Source organism: Panthera uncia, assembly GCF_023721935.1.
Source record: "Panthera uncia isolate 11264 chromosome A1 unlocalized genomic scaffold, Puncia_PCG_1.0 HiC_scaffold_16, whole genome shotgun sequence".
NCBI lineage: Eukaryota > Metazoa > Chordata > Mammalia > Carnivora > Felidae > Panthera > Panthera uncia.
The window spans coordinates 3,596,560-3,614,880 of record NW_026057576.1 but is presented as its reverse complement, the minus strand read 5'-3'; positions in this window follow the sequence as shown (position 1 = coordinate 3,614,880).

Below are 18,321 nucleotides of genomic sequence, written 5' to 3'. Positions count from 1 at the left end.
CCGAACTCACGGACCGCGAGATCATGCCCTGAGCTGAAGTTGAGCATTTAACTTGGAGCCACCCAGGTGCCCCAAGAGTCCTAGCTCTTAAAAAATCTTACACTTCGAAAAGATACTTGCCTCATTTCTTAGTTACTATTTATGCATTTGGCTACTGTTACCTTTTGTAGCTTCTCCCAGGGACGTGTTTGGTATTTGTCATTACAGATGCCCCACTCGTCATTTACTTGTCCATTGTAATTGTGTTTATGAATGCAGTAGGCTCCCCATCTCAGTTGTGAATTGTTTTCCTGGAACTTAGTACCAAGGTTAGAAAGGATGGTGATCAAGGTGTGTTTGTCAAAGTAAATAAATAAATAAAAGACTCATAGGCAATATCTTTGTTGTTAACTCTGACCTACGTACTATTATTGTCTATTACTGTCTGTTATTGTCTATTATTACCTTGCTATTATTATCTATCTGTTGGCAGTATCTAATAAACCCCTTCACGACCCTTTATACAGTTCTCAGCACCAGCGAAAGAGAGTTTCAGGCACACAGCACCGAATGGTGAGTCCACAGTGTATGAAGCAGGCCATGCTCACCACAAATATCGTGACCGTTTGTCACCATACAACACTGTGAAAACACCGCTGACCACGTTCTCTGCGCAGTGCCCTTCAGCCCGGCGACGGACTCATTTCGTAACTGTACCTCCTGCTCTCTTTTGCCCGTTTTGCCCATCCCCCCCCACCCCCTCCCCTCTGGCAGCCATGGGTCTGTTGTCTGTCATTTGTAGCTCTGATTCATTCTTTACAGTAAGACTGAGGAAGGTGAATTGTTTGCGCAGGTTGAGTGCCTTGCTCAAGGTCGGGCAATGAATTTATGATGAGTCGGGATATGGACTGAAACCTCTTAACCTCACGCTTTCAAACACACCAGAAGATCTTGAAATAATTCTTCCCGTGGTCTTAAATGTCACTGATGGGAGATAGCTGTATGACACTGATTTTTTTTTTTTTTTAGTTGTTATTTAAATTCCAGTGAGTTAGGGGCGCCTGGGTGGCGCAGTCGGTTAAGCGTCCGACTTCAGCCAGGTCACGATCTCGCGGTCCGTGAGTTCGAGCCCCGCGTCAGGCTCTGGGCCGATGGCTCGGAGCCTGGAGCCTGTTTCCGATTCTGTGTCTCCCTCTCTCTCTGCCCCTCCCCCGTTCATGCTCTGTCTCTCTCTGTCCCAAAAATAAATTCCAGTGAGTTAACATAGAGGGTAGTATTTGTTTCAGGGATACAGTTTAGTGATACAGCACTTCTTACAACACTCAGTGACACTGAACTTTAATGTGCAGTCTGTGGCTTGTTCCAGGACCTCTCTGCTTGATACATCTCAAAGGCCTCCCAATATTTTTTTTCAGTTAAAAACATTTTTTATGTTTGTTTATTTTTAAGACAGAGAGACAGAGCGTGAGTGGGTGAAGGGCAGAGAGAGAGGGAGACACGGAATCCGAAGCAGGCTCCAGGCTCCGAGCTGTCAGCGCAGAGCCCGATGTGGGGACCGAACTCACGAATTGTGAGATCATGATCTGAGCTGAAGTTGAGCATTTAACCGATGGAGTCACCCAGGCACCCCAAAGGCATCCCAATAATTAACACCAGGAATAAAGTTTTGATGGCGATGTTAGTATTACTTATGTACTCTCTATGAACTAACTGGTGTCTCACAGAGATGTATTACATGTTGAATTGCATTTTTCTTTGTGAAAACAATGTGAGTGTTTTGAATTATTCAAACCATCTTCATGCTTTTTAAAACAAAATGTAATTCCATTTTTCTATTATTTTATTTCTTACAGAGATCAACAGTGTTCAAAATGGTTGATTAGCAAAATGTTTAGTAGACTATTTTAGGGTATTTACATAGGGTAACAAAAGCAAGGTTTTCCTCTCCAAAAGTGAGATAAGTATATAAATGCATTTATCACTTTGGGTGAACTCAGCATGGCCTTCCTTGAGCTTCGTGCTAGAACAAAACAAATGCGGTTGCTAGTTGATGAAGAAGAGTGATGTAGCAGAAAAACTAACTTCTATTTCTTCCCCTCCTTCTCTTTCTCTTCCTTCTGTTAATCAATCTATCATCTATGATCGATCTATTATCTATCTATCTATCTATCTATCTATTATCTATCTACCTATTATCTATCTATCTATCATTTATCTATCATCTATCTATCATCTATCTATATCTATCTATCTATCTATCTATCTCTCTATCTATCTATCATCTATCATCCATCCATCCTGCTAGCTTATCCTTCTTTTGGTATTTGTATTTCTTTCTGTCTTCCTTTCTTCCTTTCTGAAATTCATTTAAAAAACCTGTTGGTAACACTTCCAATTCTGACAAACTTCTGGTGTTTCACGTGAATAGAATGGTTTTAGGAAGTCCTACATCAAAAGAGAATATCCTGGGAACCCTTAGGTTAGCTTAAAGTAGACATAGGTACACTGCTTTAGAAGATGCTTGTCAAACAATTTTAAACAGTAAATTCTGAAACTACAAGAGGAAGATGGGGTATATAGAATTTTCCACACTTACCTGACCATGCAACTGTTTACGTTTCTCATAACACTCTTCAAAGGAACACCAACTGGGAAAATGTGTGTCTGTGAAATCAAGCTTAGTAATTACATGACACAAATGCTTTGAATTCTGACAAGTTTTTTATACTGCAATTTTCATTAATGATTGTTTCTTCTGGTATTTCTAACAAGCCTTGGTTTGCATTAATTTGAAATCATTCATTCTATCTGCTGCAGAATATAGACTATTTGACTTCATCAAATATTGTACCATTTATGTATTGAAAATATACTACTTTACTTGATTATTTGTGTCTTGAATTATATATTTTTAAACAACTCACCTTGAAATAATTATGGGTTCACAGGAAGTTACAAAAAAAACCTACAAGGATGCCTACACCCTGTTTCCCCAGTGCTAACATCTTGCACACCTACCGTATAGTAACAAGATAAGAAAATGGGCATTAGTATAATGCACAGAGCTTGTTCAAATTTTCCTGGTTCTAAGTACTCTCATTTGTGTGTGTGTGTGTGTGTACAAGTCTGTGCAATGTTATCCCTATGTATATTCACCACAATCAAGATAAAGAGTTGTTCTACCTTCACAAAGCGCTCTTTGCTACCCCCCATAGCCTGGTCCACCCCCTCCCCCCGTTTTCTTCCTAATCACTGCCAACTACTGTTGTCCATTTCCATAATTGGATATTTTGAGAATTTTACATAAATGCAACCATACAGTATGGAACCTTCTGAGATTGGCTTTTTTCACTCAGCACAATCCCCCTGAAATCCATCCACAACATGGGTATCAACACATTAATGCTCATTAATTTCTACGGTTGAGTAGTATTCCATGGTGTGGATGGACCATGGCTTATTTGATGATTTTTTGAAGGACATTTGGATTATTCCTAGTTTGGCCTTTTGTTTTTAATTTTTTAATGTTTATTTATTTTTGAGAGTGCGTGCATGTGCACAAGCAGTGGGGGGGGTGGGGGGGTGGGGGGTTGGGGTGTGGGTGAGAGCATCTGAAGCAGTCTCTGTGCTGAGAGCAGAGAGCTTGATCTGGGGCTTGAGCCCATTAACGGTTTCAAGATCATGACCTAAGCCGAAGTCAGATGCTCAACCAACTGAGCCACCCAGGCGCCGCTCTAGCTCGGTCTTTCAAGAATAAAGCTTATATAGGGGCACCTGGGTGGCTCAGTTTGTGGAGTGGTCGACTTCAGCTCAGGTCACGATCTAGTGGTTTGAGCCCAGAGTTGGCTCTGTGCTGACAGCTCAGAACCTGGAGCCTGCTTCTGATGCTGTGTCTCCCTCTCTCTCTCTGCCCCTCCCCACTTGTGCTCTGTCTCTCTGTCTCTCAAAAATAAATAAACGTTAAAAAATAAAAAAGAAAACAAATAAGAAAGCTTATATAAACACTCCCACACAGGTTTTTGTGTGAACGTAACTCTTCATTTACCTGTGATTAATGCCCAGAGTGTAACTGTGGGCTCGTAGGGTAGTTTATGGTTTTAAGAAGTTTCCAAACTGTTTTCCAGAGTGGCTGTACTATGCTATTTCCACCAGCAACCAGTGAGTGATCCAACTTCTCTGCATCTTCAGCAGCATTAGCTGTTACCGCTATTTTTTATTTTAACCATTCTGATCAGTGTGTCACAATATCTTATTTTGGTTTCCCGTTTCCCTAATGGCTAATGATGCTGAAAATCTTTTCTTGTACACGGTTGCCATCTTCTCTGGTGACCTCTATGTTTTGCTCAGTTTCTAATTGGATTCAGTTTTTTCAGTGTTGAGTTTTGAGAGTACTTTATAGACTTTACACTTTAGATGCAAGTTTTGTCAGATGTATAGTTTGTAAATATTATTTCTACCCGTTTTACGACTCATCCTCTTATCCTCTTTACAGAGTGTTTGGCAGAGCAAAAGTTTTAAATTTTGGTGATTTCCAATCAAATTGTATTTTAATTGCAACATTATTACTTTTAAAAACTTCACTTGATATAATGTACCCTTTTGATTTTGCCAAAAGTTACTCTTCCTTATTATAAAGCATTTTAAAAAGCACAATTTTTAAAACCCTATAAATTCTATTCAAATTAGCCATCATTAGCATTTTTGGGAATAGACTCAATCTCTCTGCATATATTCATATCCATGTGAAACAGAGAAGTAATTTACAAGAATGACTTTTTTAACTTTTTTAACTTTAAATGACTTTTTTAACTTTAAAAAAACATTAAGTTCATTTTTATTCAAATTCAAAAGACAGGCAACCGAAGTGAAAATATGAGATAGGTTGAGCTTTAGATAAATTTTCATTTGCATTAGGGAATTTGAGTGTAAAGGATCCTAAGTGACCCCTTTACAAATAAGAAAAAGGTCATGACCCTTGAACCACATGGGTTTGACTGTGGGTCCACTTACACATGCATTTTTTTATAGTGCACTACTGAAATGTATTTTCTCTTCCTTACGATTTTCTTTTTTTTTTTTAATGTTTGTTTCTTTTGAGAGAGAGAGAAAGAGAGTGCAAGCAGGAGAGGGGCAGAGAGGGAGGGAGAGAGACAATCCAAAGCAGGCTCTGTGCTGTCAGGGCAGAGTCGGACCCAGGGCTTGATCTCACAAACTGTGAGCTCATGAGCTGAGCAGAAATTAAGAGTTGGATGCTTAACCGACTGAGCCAACCAGGTGCCCCTCTTTCTTATGATTTTCTTAATAACATTCGCTTTTCCCTAGCTTACTTTATTGTAGGAATACAGTATATAAAACATAATATTCAGGGGCACCCGGATGCCTCAATCGGTTAAGCGTCCGACTTCGGCTCAGGTCGTGATCTCAGGGTTTGTGGGTTTGAGCCCCGCGTCGGGCTCTGTGCTGACAGCTCGGAGCCTGGAGCCTGCTTCCGATTCTGTGTCTCCCTCCCTCTCTGCCCCTCCCCTGCTCACGCTCTGTCTCTCTGACTCTCAAAAATAAATAAAGCGTTTAAAAAAATTGAAAACATGTGACATACAAAATGTGTTAATCGACTGTGTATGTTATTACTGAGGCTTCCTATCAACGGTAGGCTATTAGTAGTTCAGGTTTGGGGAGTCCAAAGTCTTATGCAGATCTTTGACTGCTTGGGGGTCAGCACCCCTCCCCCCTGTACTGTTCAAGGGTCAACTGTATTTTCTTTTATTATAGATTTCAATTTGACTATATCGATTGGCTCCATCCTATGAAGGTAATAATCACCCCTTTTGTATATCCTTCTGTTTCTTTCTCCCGAATTCCTATTTTTATTACTTTTGTACAACTGATAACACCTTTACAGTGGGTACATTCTGTGCTATAACCCTAACACCCACAGGGTGTCAGCTGGCTTCTCTTTTGGCGGTTCCACGGTAGGATCCTATTTTGTGAAAATGTTGCTCCCGTGACCCCCCACGGGCTGGATGCAGTCACTCCAGTCAAACGCCAGTGGCTGTGCCAGTTTTTCATCCCTGATCTTTACTTTCAGGGAATCTGTACGCTTCATGAGTGTGCACGAGAGAGCATGGCCCTCTCCTATAATGTGTGTCTTTCTCTCTGTCTTTTCCAGACCTCAGATCCTCACTCTGTGTCATGCTTTGAGGCCAAGGCTGTCCCTTGAGGAAAGGGAGATCATATTTCTTAAGTAATTCCTGCAGCATTTGTTAATTTTGGTAATTGAGTTACTCCCACCGCCCCATTCTTCCACAGCTCTTTCTTTGGTCGTGATGTGTAGGGGCATGTGTCTTGTATTCAGGGATGGGAAAAATTGTATCAAGAAAGCAGAGGTGGGAAACAGGTGGACGTAGCAAGTCTTCCACAGGCAAGCGTTTTGTTCATTCTCGTGAGGTCTTTTTTTTTTTTTCTCCCAAGCCAGGAATTTAGTTTACTAATTATGCTATTTTTATCTATTCTACCTCATTAGTTTATCCCTTCATTTATTTTCATGATGTCCTCCCTTGTATTTTCTTGAGGATTCCTTTGTTGGCTTTGTTTTCCCATTTTTTCGAGATGAGCATTTAATATGTTTATTTTCATTCTTTCATTTTTCCTGGTAAGTGTTCAGTGCTATGGCATCTCTCCTTGTTGCTTTAAATGTGTCCCGTAGATTTGGAAATACAATGCTGTGTTATGATTATTTTTAACAGATATTTTGTTATTTCAGTTTGTATTTCTTCTGTCGCCCAAGAGTTGTTTAATAGATTTTAAATACCCAGGGTAAAGTCTCATTTTCATTTTAGTTTTTATTAATACTTTCCAAATTTATTGCATTGTGGTGAGAACTGTTTCCTATAATATTTCTACATTATTCAACTTAACTAATGTTTTCCTTGTAGCCTAGAGACGATCCATTGTTGTGAATGTTTCAAGAGTATGGAACTTTCTCTTAAAGTTGAGTATATATCTATAAGGTCTCCTTGTTGATTACATTGTTTAAGTATTCTGTCTGCTTATATCTTTTTGTTCATTTTATCTGTCTTGGCCAAGAGTGGTCTTTGAATGTCTCCTCTTATTAGCGTGTCATGGGTCTATGACTCTTTGAATCTCTTGTACTTTTCGCATCGTAGGGTGCTTGCTATATTATTTAGGATACGAATATTTCTCAGTGCATAATCACCCTTGTGAATTACAGCTTTTAGCATTAAAAAGTGCCTTTCTTCATCACATGTAGTGCTTTTAGGCTTGCATTCTACTTTATGTGATATCCGGATTGCTGCTTCTATCTTCTTATTGTTTCTATACGCCTGGGATACCTTTGTGCGTCTATATTTACCATTTGGAATCTCTTTGTCTTAGGTCCTCTCTTGTTTACAGCATACACTTGGGTTTTGTCCTGCAAGCTAAGTGGAAAATTGACTTTATTCCTCTGAACCTTTGCCTCTGAGGGTCCCCCTGAAATCTTAATAACATCGCCTCTGTGAAGTTCCTGCAAAGTTCCCCTCAGGGTCTCTGGCATGTGGCATGTGGGCTCCGGGGACAGGGGACAAAGAACACTTACTCAGGAGTACTGTTGCTCTGTTTCCCTGAGCCTTGACCTGAGAGCTAAGGCTTGCACATGGGGCTGGGAGTGGCTGTGTGCTGAGATCCTTCTAAGGGCGATTAGCCCCTCCCTCAGTTGGACAAGGGAAACAGGCCTCTAATTTTGATCTTTTTATGCTTTTCTACTTGGTTCCTTCCTACCACAGAGCTGGGAATCCAGTGCGGGGAGGGTGGTATTCTTCATCCCTCCCTCCTTCCCTCCCTCCCTCCATTTCTGTCTCTTTTTCTCCTCCTCTCCACCATCCCTTAGGATTGAAAGTCATCAGGCTGAACATTTTTTTTTCTCCCGGAAACCCTATCTTTCCTTAGCCCGAGGGCAGCAACCCCAGGGTCTTAGCCCGAGGGCAGCAACCCCAGGGTCTAGACCTCAGAGGAGAAAGAAGTATCTTTTTGGTATACCGGGAGAAACTCTCTCACCAGGTTGCTCTAGGCATGCATTCTTTAAATGCTCAAGTAATTTGAAAACTCTTTTGACAAAGCCTGGTCTGCAACTCAGTTGCCCTGCTGACGACTCAAGCAAAGATCTAATTTGACAGTTAAAGCCGAAAAATGACTTCCTGGATGTAGAAGCCGGTATCTGCTCTTTCCCGAAGCACCGAAACACTTTATTTCAAAGGACGGTGAGCTTCGCCAGCGCTTGGAAATGTGTAGAAAAAACGGTGCAATTATCTCCGTGGCAGGTGTAGTCGAGGGGCGCTGTGGACACTCTCCGTCCCGCTGCGGCTACTTAAATCGTTTGTGCACCAGTAGGTCCCTTTTTACCCTGTCACAGTGTTTGGGATCGCCACCATTTTTGTCCAGTGTTCAGAGAGGTCCCGGTTTCCAGGAAAAATTGTTAAAATGTGAGTCGGCTAAGCGCTGCGGTGAGAGATTGGTGGCTACCTGCACTAGTGAATGGCTTTGTGTCGGCCGCTGATTCATCCGGAAGAAGTGAAGGTACGGCCGCTGTTGCATCATCTCTAATGCGAAGAGACGACGTGGGGTTGTGGAGGCTCTCCTCGAAAGATGAGGAAAACGGGATTGATTGTGTGAATCACATCTGGCATCAAAGTCAAGGCTCAAATGCGTCATTCGGAGTCTTCCTTTTTGAAGCTCAACTTGGCATCCGTACCCGGGGATCGGGTGGAACTCTTATGTCTAGTGCATGGATGAGAGTGAAGCGACAGCGTGTTTTCCAACCAACGCTCCTGGCTTTTCACAAGCTCTGCATATGCAAATCTCTAATGATACTGTACCTACAGATGATGCAAGTTTAGGAAGAGAATCAGGAAAACCACTTAATGATTTCCACTTTACTTTTTTTTTTTAATATGAAATTTATTGCCAAATCGGTTTCCATACGGCCCCCGGGGCTCATCCCAACAGGTGCCCTCCTCCATGCCCATCGCCCACCCTCCCCTCCCTCCCACCCCCCATCAATCCTCATTTTGTTCTCAGTTTTTAAGAGTCTCTTATGGTTTGGCTCCCTCCCTCTCGAATTTACTTTTTTAATGTTTATTTATTTTTGAGAGACAGAGACAGAGCGTGAGCGGGAGAGGGGCAGAGAGAGAGGGAGACACAGAATCCGAAGCAGGCTCCAGGCTCCGTGCTGTCAGCGCAGAGCCTGATGCGGGGCTCAATCTCACGAACTGTGAGATCGTGACCTGAGCTGAAATCAAGAGTCAGCCGCTTAACCGACTGAGCCATGCAGGTGCCCCTGAACCAGATCTTTAGATTGGGCAAAACAGCAATTGTTTTAAGCAGCTATCTGAGAGGTCATCAGGGTATGGACATCGTGATCACAGGACTCAAAGTTCTGGAATTTCTGAAGATGAAATAAGCAGACAATCAACGCACAGCCCCACATAGTTTAGCTTGTTAACACCCATAGAAAGAACTTTTTCCCCCCCTCTTTTCTTTGACTCCTAGAACTGCCCCTTCCTTTGCCTCATTAAAACCACTTACTTTTACCCTACAAGCGGGAGCCCTACCTGGGTAGCTTCCTGCACCCACACCCCCCGGATTATAACTCTTTAATCCCAAACACACCCTGTCTTGCATCTCCTCGGGCTTTATCCTCAGGCCGATGGGACAACGTGACTGGGGGTGATTCAGTAACTTGTCCCAGTTCAGATGTCAACCCCCAATCCCACGACTGGGGCAACACTACTTTGGCAGGGTTTTTAAAGCACCATTAATTCAGTCACTAACTTAAAGTTGGAGGGTTCAGACAAAGGCTGTATTGTTTCAAGGTAAAATATATTTCAAAAAATCAATGTGTTTCGTTCCCCCCAACATACAGAGTTCGTTAAATTATTTGTGAGAACTCACAGGGACAGATTTCTAAGGCAACCAGTGACTGCATTAGAGGAGTTAGGCATTTGAAACAATAACCATTTACTTTTGATGCCCAGTCATTCAGAAATGATAGGAGGTGATACTGAGTGGCACATTCTGGGCGAGTGGTTCCTTTCCATGTATTCATTCATGGGAGCTCTATTGCTAGCTGTAGTTTCCAGATGAGAAAACTGGGGTTCAAAGGAGGGCAAATGATTCGGGAAAAATCGTAATTGAGGAGGTGGAACCCAAAGTCATCTCATTCTAAAAACACTCGTGCTTAAATATTGGTTGTCTGGACTCTCTTCCACTCATCGTCCAGAGTGATCTTGCAAAACAATGAAAATATGACCCTATGATTTCACTGGTACCTTACCCTTCAAAGGCTTCCCATTTCCCTTGAAATTCCCAGCCCTTTTACTGAGCTATGTCTGTTCTCCTCTTCAGCCTCCCGAAGGCGCCCCTCCCCTCATCCTACCCTCTAGCCATGTTGTATTTTTTAGTTATTTCAAATTCTTTCCTCCCTCTTCCTAGAATATTCCACATTCTTCAATCGTTTTTACTCTTTACTTGACCAACTCCTATTTATGTGACCCGTCTCAGCTAACTCTTTATTCACTCCTGGGTCCTTTTTGAAATCTACACTTGTTTTGAAAGTCTCACACAATACTTATACTCCTCTCTCATGATATATAATACATATATATGCATATGATATATAATATATATATATATCTCCCCCTTCAATATATAATACATAACAATATAATAATCTATAATGGTATATATTATAATGATTAGGCTTGTTTAATAATTGTGTTCTTCATGATACTGAAGATTCATTTTGGGCAGGGTCAATGTCTATCTTGTGGTCACTGATTTCTGCATGCCTGCTATGGCACCAGACTATATAAATATGTCTTGAGTGGTTTAATCAGATATTAGTCTGATATCAGTGTTAATTAGCGTTGAATATTTAGATGCAGGTAAGGATCAAATATACCAAATAAATGTGAACCTCAACATGAATGTGCTAAAGTAAGACTATCCCATTCGATTCTGCCTTCTTAGTGCCCACCACGATAACAATGAACAGTAATGGATGCTAGATTCAATATTTTTGGAGGAATTTATGAACATGTAAATGGTCAAGCATAACTTAGCCAACATGTACATAAATATTTTCTTGGGCAAACTGGTAATGATCATTAGAATCCTAGAATCTTTGCAGCTAAAGACAAAATGAGAGAAGAGATGTAAAAGTATAATTAAAATGCTTGAAAGATGTAAAATAATAATTGTTTATGGGAAAATACAGAGAGCCATATTAAATATTAGATAACATTTGCCCAATAAAACTGTGTTTTATCTGCTATATCAATTGCTATCGCAAAAATATCTGGAGAGAATAAATTTCATCTCTTTTCATATTCAAGTTTATATTCTTGCTGGTTCAGCTTCTTATTTTATGGTCTTTCCTGGGAGTATTTACTTGAGATGGTACAGATTATATTTAAAGTTTGAGTTGCACTAGTAATTTCTACATACTGGTATTATTAAATAATCTTTATGAATATTAGCTTTCCTTAAAATCAGGGGAGGATTGATTGAACTTGTCTGAGAAGAGCTTGGGTAGAGCACTGAAAGAAGCAGAAGTCATTGTAGGCAGAATATTGAAGACAAAAAACCGAACTCTGCTATTGAGTTGAAGCCACCGTAGCTCACTGTGTGTGCAATATTTTTATATCTACATCATACTACCTTTGATTAAAGCTTTTGCATATTCATATGTTTGATTCCTTTTATTATCTGGTAATGTAGTACCTACATACAATGGAATATCATTTACCCTTTCAGTGGAAGGGTAATAAAAAGGAAGGCAACTCTCACACATGCCGCAACAAGGATGAACCTTGAGTACATTATGGAAGTGAAATAAACCAGCCACAAAAATACAAATACGTTATGGTTCCAGTTACGGAAGATAGCCGGAGGAGTCAAATTCACGGAATCAGAGAGTAGAATGGTAGTTGTCAGGGGCTTCTGGGGAGGAGGAATGGGGAGGTTTTATTTATTTATTTTTTTACTGGCTCTAGAGTTTTGGTTTCCTAAGATAAAAACATTCCGGAGATGGGTTGCACAGCAATGTGAATACCTATGACAGTATCGCGCTGTGTACTATAGAAAATGGCTAAGGTGGTACATTTTATGCTCTGTATTTTTTTTTTTTTTTTTTTTTTGGCATAAGATATACAAGGTAAGTAAAAAGTAGGCTGGATATTTTTAAGCTCTCTGTAAGAGATGCAAAGATAGCCCATAATCGCCATTTAGAATTATTTAACATACGTGGTTTCCTTTGGAGCAAATTATTTTTACGGTTTCCTTTGTGATCACGCTGTCGAGATGAGATGTACGTTTCTTCAAGTGTGTATTGCAAATACTGATTTTTCCAATCTGGACTTTTGCTTTACCAACTCTATAGGACCTCGAAATGTGATAAAACCAAGCCTTATTGATACTTTACGTAAAGGAAGAATCGGCCTAAGAAGAACTCTGTTCCCAACTTGTTCTTCTTTTAATGAATCCCCGTAAGGTATCTTCATGACGAGGAGGAAAGGGTCTTGTTGTAGGGATGCTGATGTAGAGAGCAGAAGGTGACAGGTAATCTTAATCCTCGTGTTAACTACCTGCCTCTGCCCCCTGCCACCGGCCTCTTTCTCCCCCATGGCCTCTTCATGTTCCCAAAGTTACAAGATCAGTACCATTTTAGGATCTTTGTCTCGCACATAGCTATATACTTAGAGAGCCGTGGAGATTTTTCAGTTTGATGCTATTATGAGCACTTTGGCACCACATACACTTCTGTGTATATTTTTGCTTAAGGAAAAATCCCCAGTCTGGGCAAAGGATATACGTGCAACGTTCAGATTCTTACTGCCTCTTTCCTCCTAAGAAGGATTTATGTTTCCGTAAGTATATACGAATTAGGTCCATTGTCCCACAAGCACCTCAACTAAAGGTATTATTAATCTCGAAACATTTGGCAATCCTAGATGTATAAATGACATCTCCTTATTGTTTCAACTTGAATGTCTTTGTCTAATGATGACTGACAATTGATGCTTACTTTCCTATTTTTCTTTAGGGCGTTCATACTTTTCTTATTGATTTGTAAGAAGTGTTTGCGACTCAAATGTGCCGCCCCTCTGTCAGAAGTCTTGCACACATTTCTCTGGAGTTCCATTTGTCCTACAGCTTTCTCATGGGATTGTCTGTCAAACAGAAATTTACATTTTTATGTGCTTAGTTCTATCAATCACTTCCCTTGTGGAGTCTTACCTTGGTGTCATGCTGAGAAAGATTTTTCTTAATCAAAGATGGCTGTGCCCCTATAGTTTCCTATTTTTTTTTCCTATACTAAAATACTTGTATATTTTCTTTTGATACTATTTTTAAAAATAACTTGGTGCTGTTAGGGAACCAGGCTGGAACGCTGGTGGAGAAACTAAGCAGCACTCGGAGATTTTAGTGGATCAGAGATTTATTTAACACCGGTGGGCTCAGAGGAGATGGTTTCTCCAAAGATCTGAGGACAGGATGCAAGAGGGAAGGGTGATTTATAGTTGTTAGCCTCCATGTTTGGGGGGGGCAGTTTTGCGCACGGGACAATCAGGGCAAGAAGAACCCGGAAGAGGGGTCTCCAAGCCAGAGACTAGAGCTTGTTTTAGTCCCATCGGCCATCTTTGGCGCAGTATTTTATTTATTCCTCCAACAGTGCTACAAAGTGAAGCTTGGATACACATGGCACAACCAGTTTCTCCTATTGCAGGTGGATTTTGTTCCCAGTGGATCCAGTTTCTGAGTTTCAAATGTCAGGATTGTCCTGGGCTTGTTCGAGAAAAATCCGTCCACCTACTTTTCATGGCTGCAGCGGTGGGTGTGAAGACAGAGAGGCAGGGGCTAATTTCCACGTCTCTAGTATATAGGAAATTGTTCTGCCTCCAGAGCTTCTCCACGTTTTGTCTCACTTTTATATTTAATTGATTGCAGTGGGATTTTGGAAGCCCAGATCCATGGGTTCATCCAGTACCCTTTCCTTCTTTCACATTGTGCTGTGGATGACTGTTCAGCAAATCATTCTTGTAGTACCTACCGGGTCCCTCTTCCACCGGCTTTCAGGAATAGCTCCCTTTACCAGCAAGCGTGAGTGAGGTAGAGAGAGCACAAAAATTTCGTCCACTGGCCTCTGTTACCTGAAGGCTCTTCCTTAGGCCACTAGGTACGTGTCAAACCAGAAGCCTGCCCCTCAGGCCATTGCTTCATTGTACTCAAATGAGCCTCTTCCACTTAAAATCTGCATAGAATCAGCTGTCTCTGAGCTGGGCCTGGGGCACAAGAGTAGGAGGGCGCAGAGCTTTATAAGAGCCATTTCTTAGATGACTACAGTGTTGATCTCAGTAGACATACCCTACTGGTTTTCAAAGCTAGATGTTTCAGGGGGTTCATGTCTCAGGCACACATCTTAAAAGTTTGGGTGCCCAGTGTGGGGTTTAAACCCTTCACTCATCAGGGGGAAGCTCTAGGTTTTGAATTCCTTCCCAGTTGTAGGTTGCCATGTCAGGAGTGGGGTCTATGTGGAGAGATTGTGTCCCAGTGATGTGGTTTTCTTCTAGTTTGTTGAAGTTATAGTCATTGCTTAGCTGGCCTCTAGTTTTGTTTTGTTTTGTTTTGTTTTTCCCTCAAAGGAAATTGTTCCGTATGTAGCTGTAGACTTAATATGTCCACGGGAGGAGGTGAGTTTGGGATCTTCCTGTGTCGCCATCTTGACCCAACACCTCCACCCATTCACTTTGTGTCTTTGGGGATTTATCTACAAAATTTTAATAAAGGAATTATAGAATATTTTACTCTTAGTGTTTGGCTTCTTCCCACTTAGCATAATGTTTTTGAGAGTTATCCGCATTATTATGTATATCAATACTTCATTCCTTTTTGTGGCTGAATAATATTTCTTTGTGTGTATCGTAATTTGTTTATCCATTTCTCCATTCATGCACATTTAGGTTCTTTACACCTTTTGGCGATTGTAAATAGTTTGCTACGGTCTCTGCATTTTTTCAAGATACAGTTCCCTTAAAAACTTTGGGGACCTCCCGTGTGTCACTGTAATACACTGCATTAGACAAAATATGTAGCCAAATTGCTTTTTAAAAAAAATTTTTAAGGATTATTTATTTTTGAGAGAGAGACAGAGTACTAGTGGGAGAGGGGCAGAGAGAGAGGGAGACACAGACTCTGAAGCAGGCTCCAGGCTCTGAGCTGTCAACACAGAGCCCGACGCGGGGCTCGAACTCACGAACCACGAGATCATGACCTGAACCGAAGTTGACGCTTAACTGACTGAGCCACCCAGGTGCCCTGACATAGCCAAATTTCCTTATGAAAGAAGACCTTATTTGCCTTTAGCCACAAGTGATATTAATTTGGGACAATAAATGTAAGATTCTTAGGAGCCATCTTGAAAAGCCAAATTGAGGGGCGCCTGGGTGGCTCAGTGGGTTAAACGGCCGACTTCGGCTCAGGTCATGATCTCGTGGTCCGTGAGTTTGAGCCCCGTGTCGGGCTGTGTGCTGACAGCTCAGAGCCTGGAGCCTGTTTCAGATTCTGTGTCTCCCTCTTTCTCTGACCCTCCCCTGTTCATGCTCTGTCTCTCTCTGTCTCAAAAATAAATAAATGTTAAAAAAAAAATTAAAAAAAAAAAGAAAAGCCAAATTGATATGCAGCATATTCGTGTTCTGCCAGTATATAACCTGGACCCCTGTTTTAAAGCTTTCTGTAGCTCTTTCCTTCACCTTCTCATCCACAATTCCCTTAAGATCCTTTGGGCTTTTGTCTACTGCTTGGTCCCAAGACATTACCATACAGCTTTGGTGTTTTATGGCAACACCCTAATTCTAGATACCAAATTCTGTCCCAGAATCTACTACTATGTAACAAACTACCCCAAAATTTAATGGATTAAGATGTTAATCACATTACTACATCTAATGATTTTGAGAGTCAGAAATTCAGAGAGAGCTTAGGTGATTATCCTCCTCTACAAGGGACAAGTTGAAGTCACCTGGTGGCATTCAGCTGTTGGCCAATCTGTTCTTAGTGGTTGGACTTGTGCAACCATAACCACTTTCTAATCCTGATGTTTTCAGTTCCCCCAAAAGAAAAGGCATTCCTATTCCCTTCTGCTTCCAGCTGCTGGGCACCACTAATTTACTTCCTATAATATGGATTTATCCATTCTGGACATTTCATATACAGTCAGACCTTCATTTGTGGGCATAACTTGTTCCAGAAACATGCTTGTACTCCAAAGTACTTGTATATCAAAGAGAATTTCAAGAACCACTGGCTCAGTTATGATCACGTACGTTCCTGTACGATCATGTACGGTCTGAGTACATTCAGCATCACATACCGCTCATATTGCAATACATCACTTGTTTATTCTGTTAAAATTTATTAGAGACATTTTCTTGTCTTGCAGAACACTCCCAGAAGAAGTTACCAGCAATCCAAGGTTTTACCGTATAGGGAAGGATACCATTATGGTTTACTTCCATAATTTCAATCCCTTCACATGTATTGAGGCTCGTTTTATAGTCCAGCTGTTACTAACCCCAAATTTGGCTACCCATCCCTCAATATTGAGGCCAATACTCAAGAGGTGAGTTTTGATTGAAAAGGCATAGGAGCTTTATTCAGGAGGCTGGCCACTTGGGGAGAAGGCAGACTATTGTCCAAAAGCCATTTCTGCCTAGCCCAGAGATATGAAGGGGTTTAATCAGTTGAGGGAGTTCAGTGGCCTGTGACATTTCTTGATTACAGGCAGACTCAATGATGCCAGCTACGAAGTTATCTCAGTGCTCTGGGGTTTTGCAAGAAGTCCTAGTTCCTTGGTGCCTGGGGTGGGGCAGCGCATAGAAGATTTGGTTCCTAGGTAACTGGGGGAGGCTGTGAAAGATAGTCTGGTTCTTTGGGACCCAGGAGAGGTTGTGTGAGAGAGCCTGGTGACTAGCAGAAGTGCTCTGTTCTCTCTAGGAAAGAATGCATGATCTATAGGTATACAAAGAAAGGTTTAATTCATCGATCACATAGGCTCAGAGTGCTCGCTAAAGTATAAAGACTACTAGGTTGGCAAGAGGGGCCAAGGCAGTGGCTTCAATTCCCCACTGTCAATCTCATCATTCCATATCTGTGGAATTAGGGACAAAGGTCCATCTTCTGTGTCCACTGTCTGCTGATCAGGGACAATGTAGGGAGTTTGGAACGGAAGGACTCTTACACAGTTGGAGACTCTTGTTTCCAGCTTTTCCACCGAAGGGGGCATGTCCAAGCTAGTATGAATAGTGCCAACTCCTGCTTGACAAGATGCAAAAAATCAAACAACAACCAACGAGAACAAGAAACATAGCAATGCTTAATATTGTATACTTCCATTTGGATGGTATTGAATTTAGCCAATTGCTAAAGGTATCTACAGTTAGGGCATCTATAGCTATGATGTGTTTACCTAAATCTTTCATTACTTCAGTTATATTTTTTGAGTAATTTGGGACATATACACAGCACTGTTTTACGGGATATGCAAGTTCTGTGAAATGGGCAGAAGACATGAATAGACACTTTTCCAAAGAAGAATCCAGATGGCCAACAGACACATGAAAGTTGCTCAACATGACTCATCATCAGGGAAATACAAATCAAAGCCACACTGAGATATCACCTCACACCAGTCAGAGTGGCTAAAATGAACAAGCCAGCTTGATAATAAATTATATTAAAAAAAGTTTCAAGTTCCCAAAGATTTAAAAAAAAAAATTTAATGTTTATTTATTTTTGAGAGAGAGGGAGAGAGAGAGAGAGAGAAAGCTCAAGCTGTGGAGGGGCAGAGAGGAAGGGAGACACAGAATCTGAAGCAGGTTCCAGGCTCCACACTCCACTCTGTCGGCATGGAGCCCGATGCAGGGCTTGAACCCACAGACCGTGAGATCATGACCTGAGCTGAAACTACGAGTTGGACACTTAACCGACTGAGCCACCCCGGGCGCCCCTCAAAGATGTTAAAAGTGGTCCCAGCGATTACTCGTGAGAACTCTATGAGACAAAATTAATCATTGTAAGCCATCTTTTGCCAGCAAAATTACAACAGAAATAACATGAGCTTATTTGACCTTTCGCAAACCTTGGTAGAATAAAGATGTTTATATTTAGAGTGAATCACTCTAAAAACACATCTGATTTAATGAACCCAACCAACTCAAATTAGCTTTGATACCAAATATGCTACACCTGTGTCCCCCGAAAGTCGATCAATTTGTTCCCCGAAGTCAGTTT